We start from the raw sequence: 6,758 nt of genomic DNA on the forward strand, positions 1-6,758 counted from the left end.
CATATATTGGTATTGGCAAAAGTTGGAACAAGTTTGGAGAGAAACCCTTACATTTTTTTATTGGGTGTGAATTTTGAAAATTTAACAGTTGATTTGCATATTTCTTATGTTGAGTATTTATTTTTATTATCTTAATATGCATATCAAATTTCGTTGAAATCAGATGTTATTTACTATGCGATCAATAAACTTATTTTTTTATACAATTTTAGATTACAAAATTTTAAAATTTAAACATGATAACATAGTAATTAATCTTTAATCTTCTTAAAATTTTTTAAGCACAAAGGATACATGCAATACAAAATTAGATTTTTTCAAAATTCACTCTCGACGTAAAAATATAAGACTTAAAAGAGTTCTAAAGGAAGCATTTTTCTCGAGAAATTATTAGATACATTAAAAGGACTATTGATGTAGTCCTCTAATCAATGAGATAATATCATTTATATAAATATATGAGTAAGCTTCTTAATCAGTACAATGAATAAAAAATAAAAAATACTAAATAATGTCACATATGTATGAATAACCACATTTTATTGATTAAAAGGCTACGTTGGTAATCCTCTTTGTATAATGTCTCCTTTTTCCCAAAAGTTGTGACTTTTAGCGGGCTGCTAGAATTACGCCTTCAAAATCTAAACCCTCAATCTGAGAGTCCAACAATCTAAAACCCTACTACTACGACTCTGTCAGAACTGACCTCAATGAGTCATCCATGGCGAACAGACGCCACGCCTCTGCCCTCTTCTCCACAAACCCATCTCTTCCTTTCCCAATTCCTCTCTCCAAAACCCAACCCCTAAAACCCTTCCTCGCCGCCCACATTTTCACCACTCTCTAACCCACCCAGTACTGGTCCAACACTCGTCATTTCTCATCGAATAGAGAAGACAAAGACCGCGACGACGAAGTGCGTGGGAGTAGCGAGGAGGACGAACTGGAATTGGTGAAGAGATTGAGCAATGGGGATTCGATTTTCACCGAGAGATTGAAATTCTGCGAGGTGAATGACAAGGTGGGTTGCTATTGAATTTGCGTGATTACCTACAATACTATGTGTTCATTTGTACTTTGTAATTTTTTTTGGTGGTAATTTAAAGCTGCATTGTTAATTGATAGTCACAGTCACAGATATCATTTCCATAACATATAAATTCTAGGGTGCACGGACACTATTTAGGGTGCCATACTCGTGTCATACGGTTTCATGTTATAATTTTTCAAAAAATTTCTCGTGTCGTTGTATCGTATCCATCATATCCGTACCCATGTCGGTGTCCGTGCATCCTAGTATAAATTATGCAGGGAAAGCAAAGTAATGGGTTTTGCCTAGTATCTCATGTTGATGGAAATTCAGAGTTAATGGTTATAGTACTATTTTAAGGGAGAAGTTATGTACTTAGCATGTTTTATAGTTCTGGACAAAACTTACAAACAGTTTCTGTACTACCTTTGGTTCCCCAATTCAATTCAACTATGTTGCTGCATTGCCAATGAGTCACATACTTACACCAGAGTGGCCTTCAGGGCTCATTAATAGATCTATATGAAGAATTATTCATATGCTTCTCTCTTTCTGAGTTTAAGGTTTAGACTAGTAGATATATATCCTATAAAAGAAAGACTAGTATATATATATATTTGATAAGTAAAAAGATAGCCAGTTGTTTAAGGTTTAGACTAGTACGTGTTTTTGATGATAAGCTTTGTTGAGTATCTATTTTTGGGTAGAAAAAGGCAATTAGTTAGTGTCACTGATGTGCTTGAGATAGATAGCGTATACAGCCTTTCTGTTGCCGAAATCGTTTTTAGTACTTTGGGTACTGATGTGAACAAATATGCTTGCACTTGCCATGAATTCACTTCTCTATGTGGCTTCTGCATTCAGATGCTCGTACATTTCTTTTTCTTATTTTTTTCATGCTACCTATAAAAAAATGAGTCACATAGTTGAATTTAATTGTCCATGAAGGAAGATAATACTTTTTATGCTTATTGGTCAATGCAGCCAGACAGTTAAATTTAATTGGGGTACCTAAGTTGCAACATCTAAGAAATTGTACCTAAGTTTTGCCATTATTGCTACAAATCATCAAGCATGCAACTAGATTTGCTGCTAATATAGGATGTCATATGGTGTGGTGTACTTGCATGAACAGTTCTGATTTGTGCTCTTGACCTTCCCTTTACAAAATTAGAATGTTGCTTGGAAATTTTCTTTTCAACAGGGTTTGATGAAAAATAATTGTTGTTCCCTAGGATTATGGCTCTTTGGTGGGATTTAAAGAAGTATGGATGGGAGTTTATCTTGCTTTTGTTCGATAATAGGAGGGAGGGGGTGGAATCATTTTGGTTCTTGGCCATTGAGTATTTCAATGTGTTAAGATAGATCGTTAATCGTTTCTCAATGATGAGATTATTGTTATTGGTTTCTTTTATCAGTTGACTCAAAAAGCAGATCTTATTGCTAAAAAAGGGAGCACTTTGGTCTGATCTTCATGCCTCATAGGTTCCTCTGTCTTTTATTTTATCATAATAAAGAAGAAGTTGAAACAAAAATGATATCCAAAGGAAGGAAACTAGATTTATTTTTTAGTCTTGGTTTACCTTTAAAGATGAAGAGATAGATGAGAAAGTTTTATAAAACAAGTGGAAGACCATTCATGCTTAGTGATATTGGATGTTGAGCAGCTAAGGATCAACGTGTTCATTAAATGAGTGGCTGAAATCTAGTTTAAGACGTAAAATTAGATGTGTATTTTAAACTTAATTTGTAGGTAAACCAGTTTCAAAAAAGCTCTTGTAAAAAATCTTAGATGGTATTGGTTACTGGTTTCACATGTTGACTAGCCTTTTTCACATATTGTTGAATACCTTTCTATTATGACCTTGTTAGAAACCTTCAGATCACAGTATTCTCTGGTGGCCCACAACCAAAGCAAATAAGCTTCCTTCTTTCTCATGGTGCTCACATTTTTTTTTTTAAAATAAAAGTCCCTGGTTGCACCCCTTTTAATGCTTTTCAATAAACTTTGCTTATAGAAGAAAGATAAATTTGGAAGCCTATCCAATGTGACAATTGGCATTTTACACTGTCTTTGGACCTTTCAAGTCAATAAATTAAATTTTTTGTTAAGTGGTGCCAAATTGGGTGTATATCATTCACCTGATGGAGCAAGCCAAAATAGACATAGCAGATTACTTATAAAAAAAAGACATAGCAATTCATCTTAAAGAAACTTCCATTTATTTTCCTTTTACCTATAAACAAAGTTATATTTACTTTCCTTGTTCATTTCTGCTCGGGCTAATTTTCCTTAGTATGTAATGAGATATTATAAATCTTCTTAATAAGTGATGTGATAATGATGTTAGGCCGTAAGAAGTAAGGATGATTTTGGTCAAATTATTTAGGCTCGATGCTATTACACATGCAGAGGTTGATGGTTGAATTCTTTATAATCTTTATGATGATGCTCACGTTAAGGTAAGTTTTAATTTGAAGTGCTATGCTACTTGTTTGTATGTTATTTTGACAGTCCAATTTGTATTTTTGTTTGTTGTGTTTAGGCTGCTAAAGGAAAGCCTAGTCATATCTGCAAGATTGTGGAGATGTTTGAAGCTGTGGATGAAAGTTCCTATTTTACATCTCAATGGTATTATAGAGCCAAGGATATGGTAAGTATCATCTTAACACCATATCTTTATTGATTTTGGTTCTCAATATTTAGCTTGCTAATGCCTAGTTTTAATTAAAATTTTTTCCAAAGATCATACAAAATATCATAATCTTATTGAGAGTAAGTGCATATTCTATTCAGAAATCCAGGATGATGACTCATTGGATTGTTTGGTTGAAAAATTAACAATTGCTAGGATTCTTTTGAATGTATGATTTCAAGTTCTTATATACGTTTTTTGATTTTTATATAATGTGATAGCGATTAAATTCTGTTTTTCAGGTTGATCCAACAAAGAGAAAGTCAATTCCCAATTGTGACTATTATTGTGACATGCTCTATTTATTGGCATATGTTATATTTGTTAAGTTACCAGCAGGTTGGAATTTTGTGTGATTCACATCAAATTGTATTTGTGTTTTTAAATTTGAAAGCCTTTATTATTTCTCTTATCTTTTCCTCCTTACAAACTTACAGAAGAGAGGCATAGTAGCTGTGAGGCATCATCAACAATTTCTTGTGAGTGTGATATGAATGGGGTTGAACTTGAAGAAGTTTCTCAAGTTCAAGATCACCCTAACCCAGAGGTGACATTGCTAAACCTCTACTCTAGTTGTGGTGCTAGGTCAACTGGGTTATGTCTTGGAACTGATTTGTTCAGTTTATATTTTGTTACAGTAAGTTCTATTCTTTAACCCACAAAATATACTAACCTGAATGAGATGTCAACTTATGATCATCATTTTGTCTTGGAACTAATTTATTTCCTTTGTATGTTGTTGTAGAGATGGGCAGTTAACTTGAATCAGTATGCTTGTGAAAGTCTCAAGTTAAACCATCCAGAGATATAGGTAGATTGTTTGAGTCAAATTTCTTTTATTGATGTATAGGCAATTTCATGCTTAAGTGCAAAGCTCTAATATTAGTTTATCCTTGGCAAATCAGGTTAGGAATGAATCTGCAGAGGATTTTTTGTTGTTGCTAGAGAAGTGGGACAAATCATGCTATTATTTTTCCCTAATTAAAAGTAATGATGTTCTACAAGAGTATGCGAATCTGTTTGGAACAGAAAATGTTGCTGATGATGGTAGTGGTGATGATGATGATGATGATAGTGATGAGGGTGATGGGGAAGATGAGGAGGTGTTTGAAGTTGAGAAGATATTAGGAATATGCTATGGTGACCCCAAAGAGATAAAAAACACGCGAATTATATCTTAAGGTATTTGAATTTCAAACCAAAGTTTAGAGTAATTTGTGGAAATGAAGTGCAGTTTTGTCAGCATAGGTGCACAATGACATACTTGTGTTCCCAACTTTAAACGTTGGTTTGAAATTCAAATATCTTAAGATATAACTCGCGTGTTTTTTGTCTCTTTAGGGTCACCATAACATATTCCTAATACCTTCTCAACTTCAAACACCTCCTCATCTTCCCCATCAGCCTCATCACTATCATTATCATCACCACTACCATCATCAACTGAAGAAAAAATTGAGACTCATAGTTATGCTTTTGTAAATATTTGCTTAGCAAATGAAATAAAAGCAAGTTTGTCTTTCTTTCATGCAATTTCTCGGCAACTGGTTGGAGATTGTTTTCTTCCATAATACAATGGTATATTGGTATTCTTAGGGTGTGTTTGGATATCGTTTATTGTTGAAAATTGAAAACACTGTAGCAAAATAATTTTTAAATGTGTAAATAGTACTGTGAGACCCAGTTTTAAAGTTGTTTTTTTTGAAAAAAAGTAGTTTGCGGGTTCCATGAACAGTGCACAAGACCCACAGAAAACGCTAGACGTAGCTGAAAACAAATTTCAGCTTTATCCAAACATACACTTTGTCTTTCAAGCTTGTTCTATTTCTCTGTGCGATGGGATTGTGATTATATCCGGGAGGTTTTTGCCACTATTTTTGTTATATATTTCTTTTATGTTCAATTTAAAATATAAAAAATTATATTCACACATAATTCTTAACTAATAATTATTTGCTAGTACAAATTTTAGATGATTGTGTGATTTATGAACTGGGTAGTGTTATTTTTTTGTAAGATTTCATTATCAAAACCTAGACCCATGATTATGTTGAATATAGCCATGCAAAATTGGTCCTATCATTGAAATTCTTTCACTATTAAAACATCATGAGTAGATCGACTTCACTAACCTCTTCATGAAATTATGACATTTGGGTAGTTTGATTGTTGATTAGTTTCTAAGTTTAAGGACCAACATGATCCTGTGCATCTTCATAGCTACTTTTACTCTAGTGTTTGAGCTTTTGTAACAACTAGCAAGTTTGCACTATTTGTAACATGGTTTGTTAAGCTAAGGAGCTTAGTTAGTTATAAAAGAACCAATCAAATGGTAGGAGCCTAGAGCGTTGCAGCGATCCAATGGCGTGCATCCTTATGTAACCATACATAGGCAAGCACTTGTATTTTGTAATCAGTTTTTTTATATTCAATAAGAAAATACAACCAAGAAGTATTTCCAAGAGTGCGTCTCTTGAAGAGTTGATACAACCCGAACCCTACTCTAAAAGCAACTTAGCCTTGTCCACCATTCCAATTCCTAAATTCATTCCCCCCATCATTTTGGTATGATACCTCTACGTATTCAAGGGCCCTAAGCTAGTCTTTTAATACTTGAATTTCAAGAACCCTCCAAGACTCTTGATCTGCTGCCCATATTAAAGCCTGAAACTTGTGTGGCATCAAGAGAAAACACTGTTCTTGAGAGGTTTAATGATCTTCGCACCAGCAGAGAGAATTAAAAAGGAAAAAGCACGAGAAAGTTTTTGCAAACCTTGAACCAGAGGTAAAAGTGCCAGTCAATCAAGACCAAAATCATGTGGTTGAGCCTCAGACTACATTGGAGGAAGCTGTAGAATTGCTGAGGAGGTTAATGGAAGAAGTTAGGAAGAATCAGCTTGCTAATTACAAGAGTAATGGTGAAGAATTTAAAGATGCTGATGCTGACAGGAACAACAACTTTGAGAATCTATTTGGCAATTTCAGAGAAGAGCAAGCACCGATTCAGGTGCCTAGACAAGGGCCAGTTGTGT

General features: G+C 34.0%; 1 long non-coding RNA gene across 2 annotated transcripts; it reads left to right on the forward strand.

Annotated features, from left to right (window-relative positions):
* The first annotated feature begins 620 nt into the window (after nucleotides 1-620).
* On the forward strand, nucleotides 621-5,423 carry LOC142634463 (uncharacterized). Of its 2 annotated transcripts, XR_012844188.1 has the most exons (6): nucleotides 621-1,021; nucleotides 3,382-3,493; nucleotides 3,577-3,684; nucleotides 4,164-4,363; nucleotides 4,472-4,537; nucleotides 4,632-5,423. It is a non-coding gene; the product is annotated as an uncharacterized LOC142634463 (long non-coding RNA). The 2 variants fall into 2 exon arrangements; XR_012844187.1 differs by lacking the exon at nucleotides 3,382-3,493 and having other exon boundaries at nucleotides 4,632-5,421.
* Nucleotides 5,424-6,758: the final 1,335 nt, after the last annotated feature.

The sequence above is a fragment of the Castanea sativa genome, chromosome 5 (assembly GCF_040712315.1).
Source record: "Castanea sativa cultivar Marrone di Chiusa Pesio chromosome 5, ASM4071231v1".
NCBI lineage: Eukaryota > Viridiplantae > Streptophyta > Magnoliopsida > Fagales > Fagaceae > Castanea > Castanea sativa.